The 14,410-nt window shown below is 45.5% G+C and overlaps 1 protein-coding gene and 1 long non-coding RNA gene across 3 annotated transcripts in view; one reads left to right on the top strand and one right to left on the bottom strand.

Moving 5' to 3' along the window:
- Positions 1-7,092: 7,092 nt before the first annotated feature.
- On the bottom strand, positions 7,093-13,514 carry LOC125643796 (uncharacterized). Its single transcript, XR_007358826.2, has 3 exons — positions 13,432-13,514; positions 9,058-9,158; positions 7,093-7,396 (listed from the first exon to the last, which is right to left on the bottom strand). It is a non-coding gene; the product is annotated as an uncharacterized LOC125643796 (long non-coding RNA).
- The window catches only part of DYRK1A (dual specificity tyrosine phosphorylation regulated kinase 1A), a 134,403-nt gene continuing 132,520 nt past the window's right edge, over positions 12,528-14,410 (top strand). Inside the window, exon 1 of one of the 2 annotated variants that reach the window (XM_048866936.2) lies at positions 12,528-13,010. The gene's annotated coding sequence lies outside the window, so the exon portion shown is untranslated. Of the gene's footprint in view, positions 13,011-13,451; positions 13,472-14,410 lie in introns of those variants that run through there. The other variant, XM_048866947.2, reaches the window with a different exon arrangement.

Here is a 14,410-nt window from a genome sequence, read left to right as displayed (position 1 = left end):
TGAGTTTTCACAGAATTGCAGTTAGAACTAGTCCAGCTGCTAGTGTACAAACCTCTCCTGTATCAGAAAGCATTTTTAGCCATGTTTTAGTTAAATCTGCTGATAATCAAGTCTAATTAGGCCTATTAGGGAAAGATAAGAGAGCCTTAGGAGAAGCAGAGGTATATTCTCCAGCAGGGAAGAAAGAAGACTCCCAGGAATGAAGCTCTGAGAGTTGCTGCTCTGCAAAATAGGAAGGAGTGACCCAAAGGCGCCCAGGAGGGGTTGATGGGGAGAAACTGAAGAGTCCAGGAAGGGATTAAAATGGAAAACTGAGCTCAAGGGTTTTATGAAGAGTGTCTGAGCTGAAGACAAACCAGATTCTCAGGATTAGGAGTTGAGCCCAACTTGAGGCTGGGATGTAGACTCTGTGGGTTTTTTGTGTTTTTCTTTTTGAACTGGTGTATCCTGGAATGGGTGGACTTTCAATAAATGTCTTAGCAGAAGAGCCAAGTCACTGCAGTAGCCAAACTTCACTGCTTTACAAAAACTCTCACAGAGGAAAGGAAATTGAGGCAGGTCTGCTGCAGAGCCACCCTGGGGCACTCTGGAGGCAGGGACCTTGATACAGTGTGACTGCACCAAATGGTTCAGTGAATCAATGTTAGCCATGCTTACTTTGAATTGTGAACTATAGTGGTTTTGCCCTGTGCCCAAATAGGGCCACTCTTTGTATACATATTCCTCCATTCCTAACAAAGCTCCCAGAAACTGTGAATTACAGAAGGTTTTTTAAAGGCCATTGGTGCACTGTGGTACATGAATAGGAAGATTGTATAACCTGTCTTGGTGTCATCCAGACTGGTATACTTGTCAATATCTTGTGACAGAAATTAGAGATTGTCATAAAGTACTACCTGATGACATAGACAGCTTACAGTCCTCACAAAACTCAAAAATGCCAAGTAATTAATTCTGTATAGCATAGTCCCACATCAGTCCATCTCCCAGCGGCACATCAACCAATTTGGCACTTATCACATCTATATCAATTAATGATGTGCCCCAAAAGTTGCATCTGGCACAACCCTACAGGTCTGTACCCCCATCCAAAATCAATTAATATTTTGCCCCCACATCTGCCCTGACACACACAATACACTAGTTATAGAGATTCTTCAAGCCCCTTCCTGGCCTGTGTGGGCAGTTCCAGTGGGGGTTCTCCCCTTTCCACTTTCCTGGCTTGGTGTTGCAGGGATATAGAGGAGAAGCAGGGTGGATAAAAATCAATGATTTTTTTTTTAAAAAACCCAAAATTTGGTTTTTTTTTTTGTTTAAATTGCATTTTTTGATAAAATGCTTTTTGAGGAAAAAACCTATCTAAAGATGGTTTTAATTAAGATACCTCATCATGGAATAGGGATTATAAATTCTAATTCTATGGTATGAGACAATATATTCATGTAAAGTTTTAAGAGAAGTTTTGTGAATGAGTTCCAATAGTTCATGGATTAGGGACCCAATCTTATGGGGTTCCAGGAGCTTCTGTTTAGATTATTTAGGTTAATCTTTCTATCTACTCAATGGGCTTCAGTCTAGAAAATACTATCAGAGATGCTTAGTTTTGCAGTTCTCAAACTGTGGATTTGTGTCTCCATATATAACGTGCTTGTTAACAGCAAAAATGTTTTTAAATCAATAATATATAGAGGTGAGAAATAACAGACCTCAACCCTATTGTCCCTTGTGTACACAGTAAATTCCTTACCTCTCTCTCAAAGTGCAAAGTTTCAAAAAGTTCAGTGAATAGAAGATTGTCAGGGGAGGAATAGATTTGGACAAGGAGAAGAAGTCTGGAGATAAATGTGAGAAGGGAGGGACAGGCAATAGAAATAAAAGTGAAACTGTTTGAGCAGCATATTCCAGAAGTCTTGAGGTCTTTCTGAATGTAGCCTTCATTGATTTGCTACCATACCATTCTCTCACTAGAAGTGAAAACCTATGATGGTAGCAGGCTGTAAAAGAGACCCAGTTTGGGAATATTTTAAAGAAGTTCCTCTATCTGTGGGTAAGACAGGCATGCATGCAAAATGCAAACAGTGCAACAAAGAAATGCAAGGCCTGGTTGCCCAAGTGAAACAACATCGTGAGAAGTGTACCTTCTCAGGAGGAAGCTGCGTTGAAGATGATGAAAGCAACATGTCTGAACATGCAGGATCTTCAGGTTGGTAAACTTTTTTTTATTCCATACTTCTTTCTTAAGAACTGCCTGTCTTCCTTCTGGACTATTCTTGAATTCTAACATTTGAGCAAAAAATACAGTCTTTACTCTATGGTACTGCATTTTAGATGCAGTTGTGATAAAAAAATAAATAGCGGAAATAGGCAGATCTTCCTTTTACAATTTCACCTTTAAAGTAGTACTGAGTGTCAATGAATGCAATGAGTAATACTAAATGAGCACTATGGTAATAATAATTAAATAACTGCATTGATTTACTTTGCTTAGGAGAATCCATCCTCAACATACAGAATTCTAAAGACTATCCACCTTCAAGATCACCATCATTTTCTATAGTTTCAGAGTTATCTGCTAATGATAGTGTTTCAGTCACATCATGTACATCACATAGTCACAGTATATCACCTTTAGCAAAAAGGAAAAAAACTCTCCATCATCCAGAAGCCACCATAGAGAAATTTGTGATAAGAACCAGCAGATTACAAAAAGAGGTAATTGATGAAAAAATTGCCCGGTTTGCTTATGCAACAAACTCTCCTTTCTGTAGGATTGAGAACCCACACTTCATTAACATGGTTCAGTCATTAAGACCATGATACAGTCCACCCAACAGCAGATGTCACAGGCAAATAGTAGTATAGTATAAATAGCATAGTAAAAGCTATAACAAACTGTGAAAAATAATTAAATGTCTAGTACAAAGCTTGGACACAGACTATGCTGCAAATGTATCCAAGATGAGAAGAAATTATTTAGAAGGGAGTGAGGAGAGTCCCAAGCTAATAACAGGTTGCAGCCCAGTCTGTAGCCTGCTGGGAAAGGCAGCAGGAAGGCAAGCAACCACCGTTCCTGGAGAAGGATGATTTTTGGCGCTGGTACACATACACTTAGAGAAGAGACACCAGAGCGGTAGGAAGTAATCCAGGGAAGGAACAGTGAAGGCAGAAAGAGGATGTCTAGAACTGCTGAGCTGAGTTGAGGGTCCCTGGACTGGAACTTGGAGAAGAAGGTGGGCCTGGGTTCCCCTACCAGCCACTGAGTGCATGGCATAAAATTGAGGCAGTGAATGGGAAGACTGCCTAAGATTGTTGAGGGACTATACCATAAGGGGGAATGCTGACTGACTTAGATGGAGGGCTAAGTTGTGAAGGAGATGCTGAGGGTCCTGGAGTGAGAGAGGCACTGCAGACAAGAGTTGCAGTGATGGTGTGCAAGCTGCAGGCAGGGGTGTTGGCCTCTTGAACTCCTCCCCAGAGTGACCAGGAGGAGGAGCTAGACCAGTGCTGAGTGGTGCACCCTATGATAGTGTTATGTAGTCTTGCCTAGAAACTCCCAAACCTGGGTCTCCTGGCACAAGCAGACTACACTAGCAGAGAATGTGTAGAAGACAATTTGACTGGTCCAATGAGTGCTCTAGATTGTAACATCTCAGAGTAGAGTGAAAGGAGCTTGGAGTTCAAAGGGGAAAAAAACCACAGACTGGGCTTTTCAGCAAAGGGGTCACTGGATGAGGGCTCTCAGAATGTATGTCCTCCCATTTGGTTTAAATGGAAGACTAGGGACTATGAAGCAAAATTGCCAGTTAATGGTATGTGACTACATGAGGTGCAGCAGCTACGTGAGTATCTCTGGTTTTGAGGCTGTAGAGGGTAAGTGGAATCATGCCTATGGAGCTACACTTTACTTAACTCTTGAATCACTCATGTCTGCTCTAATAGACTTGGGCTGAATCCAGAAATGATGCAGACAGACAACATGATTCTCATAAATTGTGTTCATGGGCTTCTTAGAGTCTAGGACCAGGTAGGAAAAGTCTTGGATTGGGGATACTAAAAAGCTGTCCTGGAAGTTGTCTTGGGTAGAACTGGAAGCATTTCCCACCTTGCAATTTCATCACCTCAAGCTACATGGAAATGTAGTCTGAGTGAACAGAAATGTTCAAATCCGATGTATGAGGTAAACTTCTTGTATTCTGATATGCTGGGACCTGTGTGGGGGAGAGAAGCAAGATCCTGAGACTGGTTTGTAGGGTCCAGTGTTCTGGGAACCTGAGTGCGATAAACTTTGCATCAGGCATAATATACACTACTGTAGCATGTGCCCACAACTAGAGGGAAAACAAATGAACCAGTGAGTAAAATCAAGTACATAAGTAAAAACTAGCCAATGAGAACAAAAGAATTGCCATAGTGAGCACACCAATAGTCCATGTAACTCAATAACCTCTCTCTTAGAGTGGCTTCAGTACCAGATGCTTCAGAGGAAGATCAAGAGATTTCACCCTCCAAGTAAGCAATTATGGAATCTGCCCTGGGGTGAGTTAGATATTGGCTCATGCCCTGAAACATGAAGATTTAGAAAAAAGCCATAAAGGAAATAATACATTAGATCAATATAACTATGAATGTTCTCATAAATGTCTAATCCTTTTTGTGATGCCTATTAAATTCTTGCCCTCAGTGATATCATATAGCAATTTGTTTCCTGGTCTAATTATGCATTGTTTTCAAAAAGTTTCCCTGTATCAATTTCAAATCCTCAAATGCCCTCTTACTCTTCTATAAAAAAACAGGAATGCCTGGCTTGAGTTTTTTCTATACCATTCATTATTTTGTATATCCCTATTGTGTCCTCATCTATAGTTCTCTCTACATGATGATTCGAATGTATTTCTCCATATATATAGAGAGAGAGTCTTGCCATGTCTTTAATTATTGTCACCAGTTTCTGAACCCCCTCTATTTCTACTATATCCTCATTAGGAGATAGGATGGTATCATAGGAAACTTCTGGCTCATCTGAGTCCAAATAGCCTTCTTCACCATGGTCTTCAGTCTGCATCCACTTGAATGGTTCTCCAGCTGTCTAGGCAACGAGGTAGTCTGGTGTTTCAAAAGGGCTTCAGGAAGCACTGATGCTGTCTGAGTTGATATCCTTATTATAAAGGGCATTTAGGACACCAGCTTTGAAGCCAAAGTTTCCAGTGCTGGGAGTACTGAGTTTCAGGATGTGAGCATGTGCCTTGGTGTGCAAGCTGCCCCCACCTCTCAACAACAACAACAAAAAGGCTTCAACAGATCCCACCCCTGCCAAAGCAGGGTGAGAAACACCTCTTACTGTGATCTTCATGGCAGCCTGATGGAGGTCCAGGAGTGACTAGGTCAGGTTGCTGAGCATATATCAACAGCAAGAATCACTTCTTTTTTCTTTTCTGCTTTGAGCATGTAATAGCAGAAAGGAAAAATACAGAGGCTTGGTTATGGAGCTGCTTGGAGTCAGAGGTGTGTCGGGGAAAGCTGGCTCTCAGAGTGTCTCTACTTCTTGTATGGTTGTTGAGTGTATGCAGACCAACTTGACACCAGACTGATAGGAGTCTCTCTAGGGTGCCTTAATGAGAGTTTGGCAGTGCTTGTTTCTTTGTGTGGGGTGGCACCATTGCAAATCTGAGGCAGATGATGCAATTAACATGATCATCAGTCTGAAACACTCTTCTACTTCGCTGATGTTCGACACCATTGAGCATTCTTCCTTTCTCTGGGATGCCATACTCAAAATAAAGGAGAAAAAAGGAAGCTCATTTGGGTTAAAAGAAGAATGGACCAAACAAGTGCAGAATGTGGATAGAGGCAAAGGCTTCATATTTAACAACCAGACCTGACTAGAAGGTGAGGAATAGTAAAGGAAACCCAGAAAGTATTGCTAGATTCCTGAGGTAATGAAGACTAAAGAGGTGCAGTCTTCTGTGGAGAGTTCCTTTGCTGACTACAATTAAGTAACTAACTGGAATGTTTAGATCGGGGTGGGCAAACTTCTTGGCCCGAGGGCCACATCTGGGTGGGGAAATTGCATACAGGGCCATGAATGTAGGGCTGGGGTTGGGGTGCAGGACGGAGTGCGGTGTGTGGGAGGGGGTACGGTGTGCAGGAAGGGGCTCAGGGCAAGGGATTGGGGCAGAGATGCAGGGTGTACGAGGGGGCTCAGGGCAGGGAGTTGGGGTGCAGGAGAGGTGCAGGCAGGAGCTCAGTGCAGGGAGTTGAGGTGTAGGAGGGGTTTGGGGTGCTGGCTCCGGCCCAGGTCACTTACCTGGAGTGGCTCCGGGGTGGCAGCAGCATGCACTGGGGCCAGGGCAGGCTGCCTGCCTGCCTGTCCGCACTGGGGCCATGGCAGGCTGCCGCCCTGTCCCCGGAAGTGGCCAGCACCACATCGCTGAGACCTCTGGGGGAGGGGGAGCAGAGGGCTCCGCGGCCAATGGGAGCTTCGGGGGAGGTACTCACAGGCAAGGGCAGCGTGTGGAGCCCTCTGCCCACCTTCCCCCAAGGATGGCAGTGATGTGGTGCTGGCTGCTTCTGGGAGTGGTGCAGGGCCTGCAGTGCCACAGGGGTGCCAATCCCACGGGCTGGATCCAAAGCCCTGAGGAGCCAGATCTGGCCTGTGGGCTGTAGTTTGTGCACTCCTGGTTTAGATGATGAGATTTATATACAGCAGGGGAATGGGAACAATGGCTATCCCCTACTGCAGGCCTCAAGGGTCAAATACATTGAGACAGGGCCATTCTGCCAATCTTGTGCTAAGAAGTTGGAATCCTGCACAGATGGTGGGTTCTTTTTTTATAGAAAATTTTCATGTATAACAACCCCACCAGACTTGTATGGATACTCATATAGATTTCAAATATTGTCCATGTTACAAATATAAAGCCAGTTAAAAGAAACTTATTAAAATTGTGATACATTTTGCATTTCCAATTTTCTGAATTGGAACAGTAGCTCTTTGAAATGTATTGTTGACATGTGTGAAACCACAAACTCAGAGTTGATGAGGAAGGAGAATTGAGTTCAACTTAAAGACAAAAATGAGAGAGAGAGACCAGATAACCAGCTTGGGCTGATCATAGGCAGATCTTCTATTCCCCCAGCACAGATTTCCCATTTTTAATTAAATTCTTGGTTATTACATATTTTTACATCTTTACATACTCCTTGTATTAAGAATTTTTGTATAAGTTCTTATATTTGTTCTTTCCCCTTGTCCCCAGCTCCATATTTCCTTTTTCTCAGCTATCTTATCTTTTCTTGTGTCCCTTTCAGTTTGTTGTCTTCATTGTTTCTGTTTCGCAGAACAATTTTTTTCTCCTCCAACTTCCTTGTTTTATATTCAGGGTCTTGCAGGTTGTTTCTGTTAGGAAGAGAAATGGATGATAAATAAACAAGTCCTGCTTCCCTGAACAAAGTAAGATTCAAACAGGAGGAAGTCTCTTTGCTCCGTGGTCCAAGGCCCTTTCCAGCTAGCGCTCTGCCCCAAAGCCCCCTCTCTTAGCTTTGTTCTCACTGTCACATTACAAGTTCACAGTCTTGTTACAAGTGCTATGTCTGGTGCTTCCTTCTCTGTTTGCCTTTGTAATGTTTCTCCTATTCACACACTTTTGTGCATAAAGCTCTACCATACAATACCTAGCCCCCTGTGTTTGCTTTTCTAGCAAAGTTCCTTGTCCTGGGTCCTGTGTGTGTTGTGTTTGTGGTTCGTTTGTTTGTTTTTTTTGTTTTTTTTTTGAGGTGGCTCATATTTCAGGTATCTTACTCCACAAAGGAGCTTAGCTGTTTTTTACGTTTATTCTGAATGAGGGCCTGCTGTTAAACTTACCAGCTTCAATGGTTTCACCCAAACCCTGGCATAAAAATATGGCTCCTTTCCTGTTTTGTATTCCTCATTCTCAATTTCTCTGTACTCTTTCCACTGTCATCTTCTCTCTCATATACTGTCCTACCTCTCCCACTATAAACTGTCACACATTCTTCTTTTTTATCCCAACTAATGCTCACTTCTGCTTCATGCCCCCCAGATCTTTCACAGATGCTCCACTGCCTGGCTTTCAAGTTTGAGTAACTGCTAAACACATGCAAACTCCCCAAGAATCTTCTCTTGCACACAGACTCCCTCCCCTGCACTCACCAAAGGTATTGACACAGGCAGGCTCCCCTCAATCCCAACCTACTTGGGATGCGTTACATAGCCTCACCTCCAAAAATTTATTTAGATTGTCTCTCTCCCACTATGAGCAATCTGTCCCTTCCTTGTCAAGTTCTACTTCCCTCTCTAGCCTATAAACATACACAGCCTCCAACTCCCTCATGGTTTTCTCATTCGCATACTATCACCCTCCCAATTTAACCGATTTAAGTTAGTGATACAACTTTCTTGTGAAGACCAGGCCTAAGTATACTAGACATAATAAATACCAGTGCTACAATTTAAAGGAATACAATGGTTGAATGCTGTCTACTGAGCACTATTTAATTGTACATACTGTCATTCCATTAAATTTTTAGAAATTTAACTTGTTACATCTTGTCTCTCCTGACTTCAGTTCACTTTCTTCTGTTGCACCTTAGAGACTAACCAATTTATTTGAGCATGAGCTTTCGTGAGCTACAGCTCACTTCATCTGATGAAGCTCATGCTCAAATAAATTGGTTAGTCTCTAAGGTGCCACAAGTACTCCTTTTCTTTTTGCGAATACAGACTAACACGGCTGTTCCTCTGAAACCTTTTTTTCTGTTGTAGATCATGAGGGGTGGCTGGTGCCCAAAATCAGTGGTGGGACAACAGATACCATAGTAAAAAGAAAAGGAGGACTTGTGGTACCTTAGAGACTAACCAATTTATTTGAGCATAAGCTTTTGTGAGCTACAGCTCACTTCATCGGATGCATTCAGTGGAAAATACAGTGGGGAGATTTATATACACAGAGAACATGAAACAATGGGTGTTACCATACACACTGTAAGGAGAGTGATCAGGTAAGGTGAGCTATTACCAGCAGTGTTTCCCTAACTTACCCCTTCTCTGGGTTTTCTGTTTTGTTGACTGGAGTCTTCCGTACAGCATCATGGGCTTTTTAAAATGTATTCCATCAAGTCAGGTGATACCTGTTCTCCCTCTATATAAAGAACAAAATTATTATTATTTTTTTAGAGCATTTTCATTCTCCATCAGGTAACATATGATCTGCAACTATGATCCCTCACCACAAATTAATTAGATTTTTCAAAGTATAAAACTGGCACACTAGTGAGCATGTCCCTTAGAGGCTTTTGGTGAGGAATGAGGGAGATTGGGGACAAGCTGAAAGAGGGAGAATCCTTTTCTTCCCTCTTCATAACCCTCTTTCCTAATGAAAAACTGGGAAACATTATAACCAAGAGAAGGGTGGAAGAAATGAATGTCCCCTTTTGTGCCTTGGTGAAAAATAAGGGTGAGGGAGATTGTGATCCCTGCTTAGTGCACACACACAAACTTATTCGCCAGTTCAACTCTTATCCCTCTCCTAGCCATTTCCCTTTCAATTAAGAACATCCAAGTTCCTTAACTATTTCTTTCCAGCCTGATCTCCCCCAGGCTAATCCTTCCTCCCCCTGCCCTCTGTTTCCCTTTTACCTGCAGGTAAGAACCCTCTCCCCTGCTTGCTCCCCACCCCCAAAAGCCCTTCTACTTCCAAAAATGAGAGGAGACCTACTCTTCACTGTTTTTGCTGATACAGACTAACAGGGCTACCACTCTGAAACCTTCTACTTCCAGATAACCTTCCTTCACTCTGGCTCAAACCTGCTACTCCCTCACAACTCAACCTCCATCAGAATCCCTAGATCAGAAGCCTTCTTCCTCCCATGTACCAAATCTTCAGTCCTCATCATAACCATCCTCCCTGACTAGTCCCAAGTTCAGAATTCCTCCCATCCAGCCTTTCTTTCTCCGGTCTCAGAAATTCACCCTCACCCACCCAGTGCCTCTTGCATATTCAGAAACCCTTCTCTAGCCAACATATTGGGTTTAGAACTTCCACATGGCTGCTACTCTGAAACTTGTCATCTCCTACCTGTTGCTAAACCTGATGAAGCAGCAGGGAAGGACTGTGGCTGAAGGCAGCATGTAGAGGGGCCCCATATCTTGTTTTTAAGTCTGCCTTGCAGAAGCCTGTATTCCTGGTATCTACATCTGCTTCCTCTACTGCCTGCATCTTGTGTGCTGCAGCAAGACCACCCACCAGGAGTCTGACAGTAGCAGCAAGTGATACGTGGGTAGAACAGCTACATTGAACAACAGCTACATTTGTTGTGCTCTCCATGCCAAAGGGGTGGCATTAAGTGTTAAAAATTCAGCTTGCCTGGTATCTTATGTGAGCCACATAGTATATTCAGATTCTGCAGAATCTAAACTTTCCTTAAAAATTCTAGCTTTCATGGTTGCAAAAATAATCTTTCAAATGCAAACTGAGTGTAAATGCAGTGCTGTTTTCCTGAATGTGCAAGCAGCCTGAAACAATGCCTTAGAGAAGTGTGAAGTTCCTGTCTGCTTAAATCTTTTTATTAATACTCGTATCTAACAATGACATTTTACATGTCTCTATTTAATTGTTGATTTTTTTTTCAGATGGGATGGAAAATGGCGTAGGAGTGAAACTATATGGAGGGAATTGGGAATTGTTGCACATTAGACACTGTAAAGAGACCTAGAGGCAGAAAATATTGAGAGAAGACACAAAATAAGAGTACAAGGAAGGAAGAGGAAATAGAGGGAACAAATAGCACTAGTTGGTCCTAAACAGGAGAAGCATTTCCTGAGTGATGCTGTATGTGACTTAACACATAATTAAAAGTGTAGGTATTAAAGGCCATATTCTACTACTGATTTTTGTGCAAGCCTCCCAGTAAGATGATTGGGAATTCCACAGTAGATTTAGAGTAGTATGTAGAACTAAATTTAGAGCCTGAGCCCAAATTAAAAGTAGTATTCAGGCCTCTTTAAAGAATGTGCATGGCACCCTTACTATAGACACTAAATACCATCTGTACTATGGCTGCCAAATTGAAGCTTTACAGTCCCTAAGGACTGGACACTCAAATTTTTTTTTTGGGGTCTGTCTTCAGTGCGTATTTCCTCCCCTCAATCCAACCTTCTTATTCATTTCTCTTTATTCCCTACATCCTGTTATCTATCTTTTCTAACATTTTTGTCCTCCCCACCAATCTTTCTCCCAGTATCCTACTTCTGCTGTCTAATATATTCCCCCTGCATCTCTCCCTTATACAGATCCACTCACAAACCGGGATAGCTGGTAAATTTTTCTGTGTAAATGCCAGAGAGCTAAACCTGCTAGCCCAAGCCCAAAAGAATATGTAGGAACTATTTTGTGCAGAAAAATGCCTCAGGGAGATGTCAACTCTCCTTGCAGGAAAAGAGGAAGACCCTGGGCCTCCCTCAGGTGCTTTCTCTGGAGGACCTTATCTTGCCCTAAACTTGCTGGCTACACACAGTAATAGATGGGTTAGGTTCTCTGCTATGCTAAGCCTGCTGGGTGATGCAAAGTTCCAGGTCTGCTACCTTTTCCTTCTAATCTCCACCTGGGGTCTCCTTCCTACTAGCTAGCTGCAGGGCTACCTTCTAATATTGCTCAGTGTTTGTTTTTCTTTGAGGGGGCTCTGTAGAAGGTTTCTTAATAGCTGCCATTGCCCGGGCCTCAGCTTAAGCCTGAAAGGTTAGTCCGGCAGCAGAGGTACTGGAGCTGCCTGCAGGTCCAGGAAGGCAGCGCTGCCCCTCAGCTTATCCTCCCGTAACGCGTGGAAGGGTTTCTCTCCACAACTGAACACTAGAAACTTCTTTGCCTGCTGCGGGAAGAGGGGGCGAGTGCGGCTCCTGCCTGCTGGCGCTCATGCGCCAGATCCCGCTGGCTCAGGCCCAGGGGCAGCAGAGAGGAGGCACCTCCCGCCGCGGCGCGCAGGGTGCTGGGCCTAACGCCTGGCGCTCCAGGGGAGCCGAGCCGAGTCCAGCCAGGCGCGGGGCGCGCGCCCCCTCCGGAGGCTCCCCTGGACGACTCCCGCTGCGGCGGCGGCACCTCTGAGTTCATAACGTCACACGATGGTGGAACGAGGGAGGGAGAGAAGCACCAGTTGCCAAGGCAACCAAGCCCCTCCTTCGCCCATTTCTCCCCCTTCCTCACGTCAGAGCGGCCTCCCGCCTGGCGGAGGCGGGGCGCCTCCCGGCGTGATTGACAGTTGCCACAGTAACAGGCTTGTCCCGTCGCCATTTTGTCAGTTGGGTTTTTTTTTTTCAAATAATTTCCCTTCCCGCCCGAATTATAATTTTACCCAGGAAATTGTCCTCGCGGGTTTTGGGGGCTTCACCCCTCGCGGGCGCAGGGACAGCGGAGAGGGGGCGCAGGGGAGGCGGCAGCGCGGGCGGGCGCGGCAAGGAAGGGTCCGGGGTACAGCCCTGGAGAAGCCGGCTCGGAAGGGGGGAGGGGGAGGAGCGGGGGGGGCGGGCAAGTGAGCGAGGAGTTCCCGGGGGCTCGGTTCGGCGCTGCGCTCCCCCCCGCTCGCTCGCTCGCTCTCGCGGCTGCCTCCGCTCTGCCTGGCCGGGGCTCCCAGGCCGCCGCCGCCGCCGCCGCGTCCGGGCCCCGCTGCCGCCGCCGGTCGCTGCGCAGGTTTGGAACGCGCGCCATTTTGTGAGCGATAGAAAATCTGCCCGGCCAGGAAGCGCCGCGGATCCGCCCGCCGCGCCGGGCCCCCCCTGAACTCCCCGCGAGAGGGAGGCGCGCTCTCTCCGGGGCCTGGGCCCCGCACCACACCGGGGCCCGAGGGCGGCTGGGCTGCGGAGCGGAGGTGCTGCGGGGCCGGGGCCCCTGACCGAAGGGGGGAAGCGCTCTGCCCCGCCGCCTCCCCGGAGCTTGAGAGAGGAGGCCTCTGCCGGGACCGGCCCCCCACGGCAGGAGAGCAGTGGCCACCCCCCCAGCCTGGTAAGTGCCCTGGCCGGGGCCTCTCGCACCAGGCCAGCAAATGCCATCCCCTCGGCGTGAGGACAGCCCCGCTGCCATCTTAGAGAGAGGGGCCCGGGGAGTCTCCGCCCCAGCCTGCCGGGCCGGGGCCCGCTGCACCCGCGCAGCCCAGGGGAGGCTGGGTCTGGCCGGGCGGCCGCAACACCCTTTTCTCCCTGGCGTGAAGGTGGCGGGCCCCCGTGCCCGGGAGAGGCTGCTCTTGTCGGTGGGGGTCGCTCCGCTCGCGGGGGCTGGGAGAGCAGGGAGATGATCCCGACTGTGCGGGGGCGAAGGGGCTGGCAGGACTCTCCGGTTCTGACCTTACGATAGGTGGGAGGTGTCGGACTCTCCCGCTGCCCCCCAAGGCCGGGGGAAAGAGTCAGAAGTTTAAGAGAGCAGGCACCTGTTGGGGTGGTGGGTTGAGGTGCCCCCTCTGCACTCGGGTAAGTGGCTTCCATGGCAGGTGTGGAAGTTGGAGGTGTGGGTGGTGAGAATACTTGTGTCACGTTACTGTCATTCTGGGGCACCCACAGTGTGCACATCTTCTAGTTAGACAACTGGCTGCAATCTTTTAGGGATTTTGCTCTGTGTTGGTAAAGAAACTAGAAACATACATTATCCACTTCATACAGTGAATGTTTTTGCTGAAAAGCAGCTCTTTCTCTAACAAACTCTCAAAACGCAACCAGGTGCTGTAATTAGACATTGCAGTATTGATGGGTTTCTGACTCTTAATCAACTTTGAAGTTTCCAGGTTAGTCTTTCCAAGGACTATATAACGATTCTTTGATCAAGAGTCTTGAATGCTGGTGCTGCTTAGTTCTTCCATTATTCCCCAGTCAAGAGAGAAAAAAATCAAACAGATATGTCTTTTCTTTTAAGCTAATAAACACAGAAGATCTGTCTACAAAAAATCAACAAGCATAAAATATTTTTTTACAGCAGACTTTTTTTCATCCCAGTCATAATGTGCTATTAAAATAGCTTGTGTTTCTAAACACTTGCAAGGAATAACGTCACTTTTATGGGGACGCTCTTCCAAGGTTCTATACAAGTAGAAGTTAGCTGTTTTATCGTTATATTGATATCTCCATGTTGTGGCATCAATTTCTTTAATTTATTTCCAAATTAAGAAAGCCTAATCCTGAATTAATCTGATAAAGCATTAACAATTTTTTTGTAATAGCGGAATACTATTGAAATAATTATACTCTTTTGGGTCTGATGTTTTAGTAAGTACATTGCAATATTCAAATGTTAGATGTTACCTGCTTATTGACTACTGTTTTTCATATATTTAGTGAACTTTGTAAATACATAAACTATTCTGTAGACTGTCCTTAGTATCATCAGTTCATACGAATGAGGTATCTACAACTAGG

The sequence above is a fragment of the Caretta caretta genome, chromosome 1, assembly GCF_965140235.1.
Source record: "Caretta caretta isolate rCarCar2 chromosome 1, rCarCar1.hap1, whole genome shotgun sequence".
NCBI lineage: Eukaryota > Metazoa > Chordata > Testudines > Cheloniidae > Caretta > Caretta caretta.
The sequence above is the reverse complement of the archived record's forward strand: the minus strand, read 5'-3'. Positions and strand labels throughout refer to the sequence as shown.